Source organism: Macaca thibetana, chromosome 7 (genome assembly GCF_024542745.1).
Source record: "Macaca thibetana thibetana isolate TM-01 chromosome 7, ASM2454274v1, whole genome shotgun sequence".
NCBI classification, from domain to species: domain Eukaryota; kingdom Metazoa; phylum Chordata; class Mammalia; order Primates; family Cercopithecidae; genus Macaca; species Macaca thibetana.
Genome location: NC_065584.1, coordinates 70,327,646 through 70,341,069, shown reverse-complemented (window position 1 = coordinate 70,341,069; position 13,424 = coordinate 70,327,646). Strand labels below are relative to the sequence as shown.

Genomic DNA, 13,424 nt, shown 5'->3' with positions numbered 1-13,424 from the left:
TGTGATTTTATTTTGAAATAGGGTTTGTACAGAGGTAATCAAGTTAAAATAAAGTCAGTAGGGTGGGCTGTAATCCACTACTACTGGTGTCCCTATAAAAAGGGGAAATTTTGGACACAGAGACAGACATGCACAGAGGGAAGACAATCTGAAGACACATGGGGAGAAGACTGCCATGTATCTACAAGCCAGGCAATTGCTGGCAAACACCAATTGCTGGCAAACACCAAACACTAGAAGAGGCAAGGAAGGACTCTCCTTTACAGTTGTCAGAAAGAACATAGCCCAGCTGACACCTGATTCCAGACTTCTGTAGTTTCCAGAACTAGTGACATTAAATATCTGTTGTTTTAACAGTACCACCCAGTTTGTGGTACTTTGTTATGGCTGTCCTTGGAAACGAATGCAGTTATCAAACATCAAGTATGTTTGGTTGGTCACTGACTGTTGGGAATCATTTGCTTTTGCAATTAGAATTAGTATCTATAAGTGGGCATACAGGTAAGCAAAACCCTGATGATGAATGAATACGTACTACCAACCTACTTTATTTTGGACTATAAAATGAATATTACACTCTTTCGCCTGTCTTTTACCCAATGACTCTCAACTGTAGCTGCTATTAGAATAATCTGATGGTCTCTAAAAATTCTGACGCTTAGCCCACTGCATGCTGATTACATCAGTGTCTTTTTAAAGCTCTCTAGAAAATTCCCGTGTGCAGCCAAGTTTGAGAGCTGATGTTCTACATGCATATTTCAGTTAGCTCCATTAAATTAAGGTCTCTTATTGGTAAAGTAATAAAGAGGCAGATATTAAACCAGTTATTAACACATGAATACCATATGATTTGTGCCCTGACCATGGACATTGCAACGTGGTAAGTAGTAGATTCACCCTATTGATGGAGAGGATTTTTATGGAACATTCTCCAGTAGCATTTATGGGACAGGACAGTGGGTGCTCTGTTGATGAAGTGACAGTGTCAGAGAATTCCGAGAGGTATATGATAATGTTGCATGAACTGACATTACTTCCTAACAAGCAAACCTTGATGCCAGTTCCTGAAGCTCCTTCTCTGCCAAATTGTGAAAGATGATTGAATCATTTTTGAAAATCATAAGGCTAAAATTCTTGTTTTTCAAATACTCTTTAAAATCTACATGAGTCTAGTAGGATTATATGATCTCTTCTAAATAGAGGTTGGTAATTATTGGTTCAAAGATATGCTTCACAACTACTTTTCTCACTGCTACTTAAAAAATATTTCTGGTGATGTAATAAAGCCACTGGGATTTGCAATTAGACAGCCATGCCATGTGTGGTCGTGTATAAATGAACCTCACCAAACTCCTTTCCTTTCTTTAAAATGAGAGTAATAGTACCTACTTATAGGGTTGTTTTAAGTGTGTTCAGCTCTGAGCACAGTGTTTGGTTTATTGTTATTGATCAACCAGTGTTAAGATAGATTTCTTTTTAAAACAAAAGATCAGTGAGGTAGGAGTAGAACCAAAAAATATATCACTGAAACTAGAGAAGATTTCCCAAAGGAAAAAAGAGTCAAATGTTACTAAGTGGTTAACTCTGATAAGGACCAAAGGTATCCTTTACATTGGAAATTCAGTGGCCATTAGTGACTTCCACAGAGTCGTTTAGTCAATAGAGTATTATATATAGACATCAGTTTTCTGTGAATTGAAGAGTAATTAGGAGGTAAAGAAGCATAGCAATTTGGACAATAGAGCAGTCCTTGAAGAAACTTGAGTAAGAAAGGTGGTTGTGATAATTGAGAAGAGAGGAAACGTAGGTTAAGGATTTTTGTTTTTGAAAAATAGCAAATACTTGAGTATATTTATGGCTAATTTGAAGAAGCCAAAAGAAAGAATTCTTATAGAGCAGGATTCCAGAGGAAGTAGGAAGAGTTGGAATTTAGAGTATCTGCAGAAAAGTTCACCTTGAAAAAGAAGCTGGCCAAATTGTGATCAGAGACAGGAGTAAAGGAGTTAAGAATAGCTGTATTACTAAATTTGAGGCCACAATTAGTATTAGCCACGCCCCCCCCACCTCCTGCATAAAGTAGGGGTCAGTGTTGGCTTCTGAACATGAGAGGTTGGGCAGATCACCTGAGGTCCGGAATTCGAGACCACCCTGGCTAACATGGCGAAACCCTGTCTCTACTAAAAATACAAAAAATTATCCAGGCGTAGGGGCGGATGCCTGTAATCCCAGCTACTCAGGAGGCTGAGGTAGGAGAATCGCTTGAACCTGGGAGGTGGAGGTTGCAGTGAGTCAAGATTGCACCATTGCACTCCAGCCTGGGCAACAAGAGTGAAACTCTGTCTCAAAATACACACACACACACACACACACACACACACACACACACACACACACAAAAATATATATATAATTCAAGAGCTGAAGAGACAGGAGATTGAAATCAGAAAGCGGAATGTTACTATTTAAGTGAAATGCTTAAATGAAGTGAAGCACTCAGTTCTGAGCATGATGCAAAAACAGATAAATCCTACCTATTGAATGAAGAGTGGCATATCACTAGATATATCATAAGAGACCTGCACAATGTGTGATGCATGGAAGAATGTTTGGTATCCACTCAAAAATGTAAGGGAAGTTGCATCTTCCAGGGAGATTCCATGTTTCCCCTAAAACAAAAAGATACAGAGAACTTTCCTGCTTCGCTGATGGGAATGTAAATTGATGCAGTCACTGTAGCAGACAATTTAGTGGTTCCTCAAAGGTCAAACATAGAATTACCATATGATCTAGCAAGCCCACTCCTAGGTATATACTCAGAAGAATTGAAAGTAAGGACAAGCAGTTACTGTACACCAGTGTTTATGAAAGCATTGTTCATATTAACCAAAAGGTAGAAACCACCCAAGTGTCCCTCTGCAGATGAATAAACAAAATGTGGTATATACAGAGAATGGAATATTATCCAACTATTCATTATTCAAAAACAAATGAAATTCTGATACATGCTGCAACATGGACAAACCTAAAGACATTATGCTAAGTGAAATAAATCAGATAAGAAAGACGAAGATTGTATGATTCCACTTATATGAGGTACTTAAAATAGGCAAATTCACAGAGACAGAAAATAAAATAGAGGTTACCTAGAGTTGAAGAAAGGGAATAGGGAGTTATAAGAGTGGGGAATTATATGATGTACACAGAGTGGGATGATGAAAAGTTGTGGAAATGAATAATGGTGATAATTGTACAATATTGTCAGTGTACTTACTGCCAGTAAGTTGTACAGATAAAATGGTTAAAATAGTAAATTTTATGTTGTCATTTTACTACACATTTTTTAAAGGTACAGAGCACACTCTGTGAGGATATACAGAAATTTATTTTAAATGGGATCAGTAAAAGATTCCTGTGATGTACAACTCTAGGAAGGGGGAGGAAATTACCAAAAAACCAAGCTCAAGTTTCCTGCAAGCTGAAAGTCTATTTTAATTTGATTTAAATTAAAGTAAACTGTATTTCTTCCACACCTAGTAAATGATGCTTACTTATCTGTATGTCAAACACAACTAATTCATAGAGATATTAGGTTTCTTTACTAATTTTCTTATGTTATAGAAGAAATGAAAAGGTTCCTTTTTATGTGAAGGAACCTAAAACTAACTCCGTAATTTTCAGATAGATTAAATAGATAGATAGAACTCATAGATAACGGATTATGTTTGGCAAGCAATACTTTCAACTATCCAAATCAGTTTACATTTACATATACATTTATACATGTATGCTGTCAGAGAAAGTTATTTACCAATATTTAAGAAAAAATAAGGGTAGGAAAATATAGGATTAGAACAGGTAGCTAGAGCCAGGAGTGAGTCAGGATACAGCCGGCATGTATACTGTGAAGCAGCAAAAGAGAAAGCTTCAACTCTGACTCTCAACTCTCCAACAGCCAAAACAATGGAGGACGTATGATCAGCTCTTCGTTTTAGGGGCAGATTAAAATATGATGATGGCTTTCCTTCTACCTTTCCTTTGATTTTACTAATTAGTGGCTGGACATGGTGGCTCACGCCTGTAATCCCAGCACTTTGGGAGGATGGCGGATCGCTTGAGTCCAGGAGTTCAAAACCAGCCTGGGCAACATGACCAAACCCTGTCTCTACAAAAAATACAAAAATTAGCAAGGCATGACATGTTCCTGTAATCCCAGCTACTCGGGAGGCTGAGGTGGGAGGATCACTGAGGTGGGAGGATCACTTGATCACAAGAGGCAGAGGTTGCCGTGGGTGGAGATCACACCAGTGTACTCCAGTCTGGGAAACAGAGTGAGACTCTGTCTCCCCAGTTTTTTTCTTCTTTACTAATTAGTGATCCTGGCGTTTTTTTTTTTTTTCCTTCTCTGAGTTTGGTGTAAGAGCTACTGCTGGTAAAAACATTCCATTCCCTTGTATGGGAATAAGGAAAATGGAAATATGGAAATACAGGTTTATGAGTTTCTTTATTCTGTTTGTTTCCTTTGAGTTTTAGAATATTTTGAGTGCTAAGAAAATGAAGCCTTGGCCTTTTGTTTCTTTCAGCAGTTAGGAGGAGTGGCCAGTGAGATGGGAGGGTAGAGATAATAAACTTACCACTGTAGCTGATAGCTCTTTTGCATTAAAACAGAAAAGATAGCAGGAGAGGAATAACAATACCAAGATTTAAAATAAATTCCATATATTATAAAAGTGCTATTATTAAATATTAGTACCTCCTGATTGCTATAGCAAATGCTAAATTCATTTGCAACACCTTCGTTAATCAAATTTAGACAGTTCCATCAAGAAAGAATCTTAAACTTTTAGGGATTAGATTTGTATTTAGTAATGATTTTTTTCCTGTTGTTATAAACCTGTAGTGCTGCATTCCTACGTTCAGGAGACATAATAATAACAAATTCTTTTCTAATTGAGGGAATGCCTGTTTCAATGTTTGCTGATTTTATAGTGCTTCCTTATATTTCCTTTCACTTAAAGAAAGTGTAAATTAAAGTGTTTAGACAAGAATTAGACCTTGTTGTTTGGTGGCAGTAGTATAGGATTTATTATACATATTATAATTAACAACAGTCAGTGTGCTTTACATTTTTGTTATATTTTGTGTGATTCCATGTGTGAATTTGTAATGCCATTCAGAATATGGTAAATTTGACATTTTAGAACATAAATGTTGAAGAGAATGCTTCACTTTTTAAGGTAGTTTGTTTCCTATGATTGAATTAGTATTTTTTGACAATAATTATATGAAATACTTAGGTGTTTAACATAGTGAAAAGTGGGATAAACATGAACCCTACTTACTGGGTTTGTAATATACATTTAAAAGTCATAGAAACCATAAAGATAGAGGCCAGATGAAATATACTCAAAAAGAAAGTAAAATTCTTTATTTTTTTCTGTACTACTTTAGTAAATTTTATTCAGTATGGGTCCTGTTCTCTTTATATACTTTTTTTGGTCTGTGTATATACTATCCTTAACAATCAGAAATACTGCTGATTGTCACTAGAATCCGTGAGGTTTTTTATTTTTTTTTATGGTAGTGATAGTTTTTTACTGAACCATATGCTTTCTTGGTTGGAACTACGAGTTGGTAAGAAAAGTCACTGGTGATTATAGCATGCAAACTATAGCCATGAAGCTAAAAATACATGAAGTATTTTTCTCAATGCAAATCCCTCATCAAGAGTGGGGTTGAACACTTGATCCTGACCTCATTAGTTGTATATTCTAATCAATTGGCCTACCCAGTGACATAAAATTTTTGTCACACCTCTGTTTTCTCTAATAATTAACTATTTATGGAGCTACATTATGGTACCATACTGCAACAGCTGTGATTAAAAAGAACACAAGAAGACTTGAATTACACTTCCATCTTTGGCATTAATCAGATTTTTTTTTTTTTGATTACTGTAGACAAGTTTCAACTTTGCTAGATTTCAGTTTCTTTAATTTTGATGTGAGAAGCTTTTTCTACTTCTCACATTTTATGAAATTTGTTACCCCTTTATATGAAGTAGATTAAATTTTTATTTAGTAACATTTAGAGTCAAACAGTCTTTTTATGCCATTAAGTTATATCTATTTTTCAGGGCCTTTAAATTTAAAAATTTACAGCTGGCTTCGCTATTCAAGTCACTATGTATATATTTATTGGTGACTCTGGAATGTAAAACAAAAATAAAATTAAAACAGTTTAAAAAAAAAACTTAAAGTATACATTTTCTACATGTCCAGTGATTTGGACTATATTTATTAAGCATTCGTCTCTTCTTCCTCTCAACTTACAGAATATGGCATTTACTAAGTGACTTAACTTCTGAATGTCGGTTGCCTCACCTGTAAACATCAATAATATCTGACCTGCTTAATATGAAAACCAGTGAGATGATATATCTGAATGTTTTTGAAAACTGTAAAGCACTGTGCCAAGGAAATATATTACTAAGTGTAATTTATAAAATCACTTACAAATTTTTGCTGTCTTGAGATATAAGACAATTAAATTAGTAAAGAGGTTATTGCTACTGAAGTAAATTTAAATCTTCTGTAACTTTGTATCCAGAAGGACGTTTTTTGGCATTATCAGTTTTCATGATTTTCTGCGCCTTATTCAACACAGTAAGTTATAAGAATAAAACTAAATTTCAACATGTATAGCTCTCAACTGCTAGTTGTTATTCTACAAAGTGACTCAACCTCCTTTTAAGAGCATTTAGCAAAATATTTTGTCACTCAATGGTTGTGCCTAGCAAAGGACCCAGAGTTTGTATTAGAATGGGCTTGCTAATTATAAGTCCTGGAATTTGATGTTTCTAAACATTATTTCTATTAGCTTGAGAAAAATATAATTTTATATTTTGTTACATTTTAAAAGTGCAGTGTTTCCCTTGGTCTTGGCACTCAGAATCACTATTATTATAGGTCCACAGGTGGCAGTTGCCTCCTACATAGGTAATCTTTGATTCATCGCTTTCTTAAATTTAATTTCTAACCAACTTTTGCTAGATTTTTCCTTGCAATCATTGTCACTTTTGCCTTTTCCTACTTAGACTACACCTGAATAATTTCATGACCAAGCTTTTTTTGCTACTTTGTTTACTTGTCTTCTCCATCCTTACTTCTCTTAAGATTCCTGAAACTTTATTTTCACCCTCTCATTCAGTCATCAATAGTATTTAACAATACCACATTACATATATAATAAAATCCAGACTCTTTAATGTAACATTCATGAACTTCCTCGATATTGCTGCCATCTCTGTTTTGTTTTGTTTTGTTTTGTTTTTGAGACAATCTCTCTCTGTTGCCCAGGCTGGAGTGCAGTGGCGTGATCTCGGTTCACTGCAACCTCTGCCTCCCAGGTTCACGCCATTCACCTGCCTTAACCCTTCCAAGTAGCTGGGACTACAGGCGCCCACCACCATGCCTGGCTAATTTTTTTTTTTTTTTTGTATTTTAGTAGAAACGGGGTTTCACCGTGTTAGCCAGGATGGTCTCGATCTCCTGACCTCGTGGTCTGCCCACCTCGGCCTCCCAAAGTGCTGGGATTACAGGCGTGAGCCACTGCACCTGGCCCTGTTTCTAATTTAATATTTCACCAATCATCTTTTTGCTTCCCAGTTTCATTCATATTTGTGTCACTGGCATATTGCTTCACACATAGTAAGTGCTCAACAAGTATTTGTTACACTGAATTGACTATTATGTGCACTTCCAAAATAGATTGTTCAATATTTCATGGACACACCCAACAATTTCCCACTTCAGTGCTTTCTCATATGTCATCTTTTCCTCCTGGACTACTCCATCTCTGCCTATCCCATTTTTATTGAGGCTTCGCATCATAATTTAAATAACAGCTATTCTATTAATCCTTTTCTAATCTTGTCCTTTAGAAGTGATCTCAATATGTAAAATTCCTATCATAGTTATTCACAGTGGCTCTCTAGCAATACATACCTCATGCTTTCTTGTCCAATAGTTCTATGAATGTGTGTCTTAATTCCCCTACTAGTGCTTCTGTTCTTCATGTATAGCAAGACTTCAGTAAATATATATCAACAAATGAATAAACAATCAAATTTAACACGAGATTGAAAGTTTCTTCAGATGTAAAGTGTCTCCTGCACAGTTTTTTTTGTGTGCAATGCATATAAGAAGTCATTGATAAATGTGTGAATGAATGAATGATTTGAGATGACATGAACCTAGTCTAGCATGTAGGTTAGTTATTTACACGGATGTGGGTCAAAATGGGGTCTCCATATAATAAAGCAAATATATCACCTACCAAAAAAAAATTCTTTTTTTTAGACATACAGTGCTCATATTTGAAAACTATCATTGGAAACATTTGTTTGGATTTTACCTTTCTTAAAATTTAGAATTAAAAAAAACTTAGGAAATAATATCATTATCCAGTGTTCATTGCAGCATTATTCTTAGAATGAAAAAATAAATTAAAATATTTTCCGTGGATGCTTTGTTTGGTCTGCATATCATTGGAAAAAATATATTAAATTCATTGCCAAGATGAGATCTAGGAGATCTGGCAATGTGGGACCCTTAGGATTATAGTATGACATGTTTATTATTCAGGGTCTTCAGAGAAAGAGAATCAATAGACTGTATATAAATAGGGCAAAAGATTTGTTTTAAGAAGTTGGCTCAAACAATTGTGGGGCCTGGCAAGTCTGAAAAATCTCAGGGCAAGCCATCAGGCTGCAAAACCAGTGAAGGGTTGATGTACTTTTTAAAATTTGTTATTTTTGAGTCAGGGTCTCGCTCTGTTTCCTAGGCTGGAGTGCAGTGGCGCAATCATAGCTCACTGCAGCCTCAAACTCCCATGTTCAAGTGATCCTCCTGCCTCAGCCTCCCGAGTAGCTAGGACTACAGGCACTTGCCACCATGCCTAGTTTTTTTTTTTTTTTTTTTAATTATACTTTAAGTTCTGGGATACATGTGCAGAACATGCAAGTTTGTTACACAGGTGTACATATGCCATGGTGGTTTGCTGCACCCATCAACCCATTGTCTACATTAGGTATTTCTCCTAATGCTATCCCTCCCCTTGCCCCCCAGCCTCCAACAGGCCCCGGTGTGTGATGGTCCCCTCCCTGTGTCCATGTGTTCTCACTGTTCAACTTCCACTTATGAGTGAGAACATGTGGTGTTTGGTTTTCTATTCCGGTGTTAGTTTGCTGAGAATGATGGTTTCTAGCTTCATCCATGTCCCTGCAAAGGGCATGAACTCATTCTTTTTTGTTTGTTTTTTTGAGATCAAGTCTCGATCTGTTGTCCAGGCTGGAGTGCAGGTTCAAGTGTTTCTCCTGCCTCAGCCTCCTGAGTAGCTGAGATTACAGGTGCCCGCTACCATGCCTGGGTAATTTTTGTATTTTTAGTAGAAACAGGGTTTCGCCATGTTGGCCAGGCTGGTCTCAAACTCCTTATCTCACGTGATCACCCGCCTCGGCCTCCCAAAGTGCTGGGATTACAGGCGTGAGCCACCGCACCCGACCCTGAACTCAGTCTTCTTTATGGCTGCATTGTATTCCATGGTGTATATGTGCTACATTTTCTTTATCCAGTCTATTATTGATGGGCATTTGGGTTCGTTCCAAGTCTTTGCTATTGTGACTAGTGCCACAATAAACATACGTGTGCATATGTCTTTATAGTAGCATGATTTATAATCCTTTGGGTACATACCCAGTAATGGGATCGCTGGGCCAAATGGTATTTCTGGTTCTAGATCCTAGAGGAATCACCACACTGTTTTCCAAAATGGTTGAACTAATTTACACTCCCACCAACAGTGTAAAAGCGTTCCTATTTCTCCACATCCTCTCCAGCATCTGTTGTTTCCTGTCTTTTTAATGATCGCCATTCTAACTGGTGTGAGATGGTATCTGACTGTGGGATTTGCATTTCTCTAATGACCAATGATGATGAGCTTCTTTTCATATATTTGTTGGCCACATAAGTGTCTTCTTTTGAGAAGTGTCTGTTCATATCCTTTGCCCATTTTTTGATGAGGTTTTTTTTTCTTGTAAATTTGTTTAAGTTCCTTGTCGGTTCTGGATATTAGCCCTTTGTTAGATGGATAGATTGCAAAAGTTTTCTCCCAAAAATATGGAATGCTTCACGAACTTGCCTGTCATCCTTACACAGGGGCCATGCTAGTCTTCTCTGTATGGTTCTAATTTTAGTATATGTGCCAGAGGTGAGCACTAATTAAAAAAAAAAAAATAGAGACAAGGTCTCACTATATTGCCCAGGCTAATCTTGAACTCCTGAGATCAAGCAGTCCTCTCACCTCAACTTCCCAGTGTTGAGATTACAGGTGTGAGTCACTGCACTTAGCAGATGTTGTGGCCTTGAGTCTCAAGATGCAGAATTTCTTCCTCCTTAGGGGACCTCAGTCTTCCACTGATAGGATAAGGTCTACTCATAATTATAGAGGCAGTCTATTGTACTCAAAGTCTACTAATTAAACATGTTAATCACAGCAAAACAAAAACAAAACCAAAAAAAACACAAAATCCCTTCACAGCAGCATCTAGATTGCTGTTTGACCAAATATCTCATTACCATAGCCTAGCCAAGTTGACACATGAAATTAACCATCACTCATGCATTTCAACAATTGACTAGGGGTAAGTAAAAATTACCCTCTCTAAAAGAGGCATGCACTTGCCATTTCACCACTTTCTATTCCACCTACTTTGTGAATTTAAAGTCATCTTCCTCGACCTTGTACATATTTAATTTTATGACCCCAAATGTGTGTTGTGATATTACTTATAAAATGGATGTTTGTACACATATACATATACTGTAGCCCCTGGCTACCTCTCTAACCTTATTTCTTAACATGTTTCTACTCTTGGTTCACTCTAGCCACACAAGGTCCCTTAATAACTCAAATATTCTAGGTGTGCTCCCATCCCAGCGCCCTGCCATGTGTTTTCTCTGCCTGGAGTGTTCTACCCCCAGAATGTCACATGAGTCTGTTCCTTTACTTTGTTCAACTTTCTGCTTCAATATCACAACATCACACTATCTAAAATAGCGTACCCTGTTACTACATCACTCTATTTGTTACCCTCCTTTATTATTATTTTTTTCATAATAGACATGCTTACACGACACTGTACTGTGTTTATGGATTGTCCTTTAGGATTTTGTTTTTTTCTTCCTACTGAATCTTATACCTGAATCACTGCTTCACACGTCTTTGATGCTCAATAAGTGTTTTGAATGAGTGAGTATGTATTAATATATGTATGTGCTTAACCATTGTGATACATTAGAAACTTAACAGCAGGTTGCCTGGGAAATGAGACTGAGTCTAACAGTCAGATTTCTTACATTCATGGTAAGTGAGAGAAGACTTTAACTTTCCTTTCATACCCTAATAAAGTGTTTGAATTTCAAAATTTTTTATGTACATGTATTACTTTTGTATATTATATCAATGAGTTTGTAAGTTTTGAAAAGACTCATGCGTGGTAACCTGTACAAATTAAGCTTAGTGCTTAGAATTGATAATGAAAAACTGATCCATGTTTTGGTATATCTATTTATGACAATGTGATTAATTTTTTAAATAGATTTTATTAGTGTTGTGCTTTACAAAAGGCAGGATTTATAAGGGAATTAAATTCCAGAGTAGACTTTATTCACCTGTGTTATGTAAAATATACATGTAAATGATAACTTCACTTACATTTTATGTTTGCCAAATATTTTTAACTATTTTTGAAGGTATTTTACATGGCAGTATTTCAAGCACTTTTTAAAAGTAAAATAAGATGTTAAAAAAATACTACCAACTTTAAAAGAACTATTAACGTAACATTCTTCTTCAACTTGATGTAGAAACAGGGTTCTGTGACTGGTTAGAGATGAAGAGGGTGCCTTTTTAAAATAATTCAATACTGTGAACATTAGCTGTAGTCAGAAATGATAATGAGAGGAGAGAATTCCTTCATATTTCAATAAATTTCACTCAGTTTAATTAGGTTTATTTAGTATATTTTAATTATAGATGTTTTCTTTTTCTTTACATGACACATATGCATTAATAAATGAATTAAAGTTTTTTACTGAATCTAAACTAGTTAAAAATTTTGGCAAATGAAAATAATAGCTAATAATTGAAGACCTTTGTTCAGGACATTCTGATTCATTAATTGCAAAAACAATAAATGTTAAACATACAGTACAAGATCTAATAAACTGAGATCTTTAAGCTAGTTTTGATTTCTATAAACTTTCTAATGCCACTGCTGTCATAAAAAGCTTAGTAAATATTGACTAAGGATGATGATGACGATCCAGCAGTATTTTTAAGACTGGGTGGCACTGGCAGTACAGTCAGATATCCGGGACTTAACGTTGTTATTTTGCCATGAGGCCCTTTCACCTGGCCCTCTCCCAAAAGGATAAATGTTTACCTATAGTTAGGCATTTAAATGTGTAAATATTCCAGATTCAATTATATGTGAGGTACCTAGAGTTTTCATTCTTTAAATCATGAACTAGTTCTCTAAAGTTTAAATGATTTACAAGTTTGCAAGGGTCAAAATAGACTTGACTGAATGTTTTCCCCATAATTCCAAAAATATTATTTTATAAGCCAGTTCAGTATAAAAATATTGTGCCCCACTGACTATTCCAAACCTAAAATATTTGTGAAACTTATGAATTTATTAAGGTTTAATTTACTATTCTGTTTAGCTGTTAAGCTTTAAATGTTGTTGTATAGTATGTCTTGTTCTCTTCAGGCTTAAAAGGGTTTTATGACAATCAGTATTCTATTAATGTAGTTCCAGTTATTCCCCAAATATCTTCTAAAACTTCCTGGTTCTAATTGAATCACAACTAAACACTATTCAGTTACTATGTAAAACAATCAGGAAGTTCAAAAGCCTAGAGATAGGGACTGGTTTTTTAGTTTAGTTTTATTCAATGTTAATCTGATCAAGATTTTCATTTATTTTAACCCATGGAAAGTTTAGTTGTCCTGTCAAGCTTGGTTAGCTGTTCTAAACTATAAAAAATAAAAATTTTTGAAAAAATGATATGAAAAAAGGTGAGAATTGAGATTTTGTCCTAGAAAGTTGGACGCACTGTTGACTTAAATTATAATTAATAATGAAGAAAACATATATTTCTAAATCCACTTTCATTAGGTCTTCGTTCACCTTTTCACTTGTAAAACTTTTGTTTTCCATTCATTCTTATGTATGATACAGTGTTTTAATTGAGAGCTAACACCACAGTAAGACAGATGGTGCAGGTTGTGACTTTCTAGCTGAGTGACCATCTACAGGTAATTAACCTCTCAAAGCCTCAATTTCCTGACCTGCAAAATAA

General features: G+C 35.6%; 1 protein-coding gene and 1 non-coding gene across 11 annotated transcripts in view; one reads left to right on the top strand and one right to left on the bottom strand.

Annotated features, from left to right (window-relative positions):
• The window catches only part of MIPOL1 (mirror-image polydactyly 1), a 404,420-nt gene that overhangs the window by 233,454 nt on the left and 157,542 nt on the right, over positions 1–13,424 (top strand). The window lies entirely within an intron of this gene.
• Positions 10,170–10,274, bottom strand: LOC126960158 (U6 spliceosomal RNA). Its single transcript, XR_007727749.1, has one exon. It is a non-coding gene; the product is annotated as a U6 spliceosomal RNA (small nuclear RNA).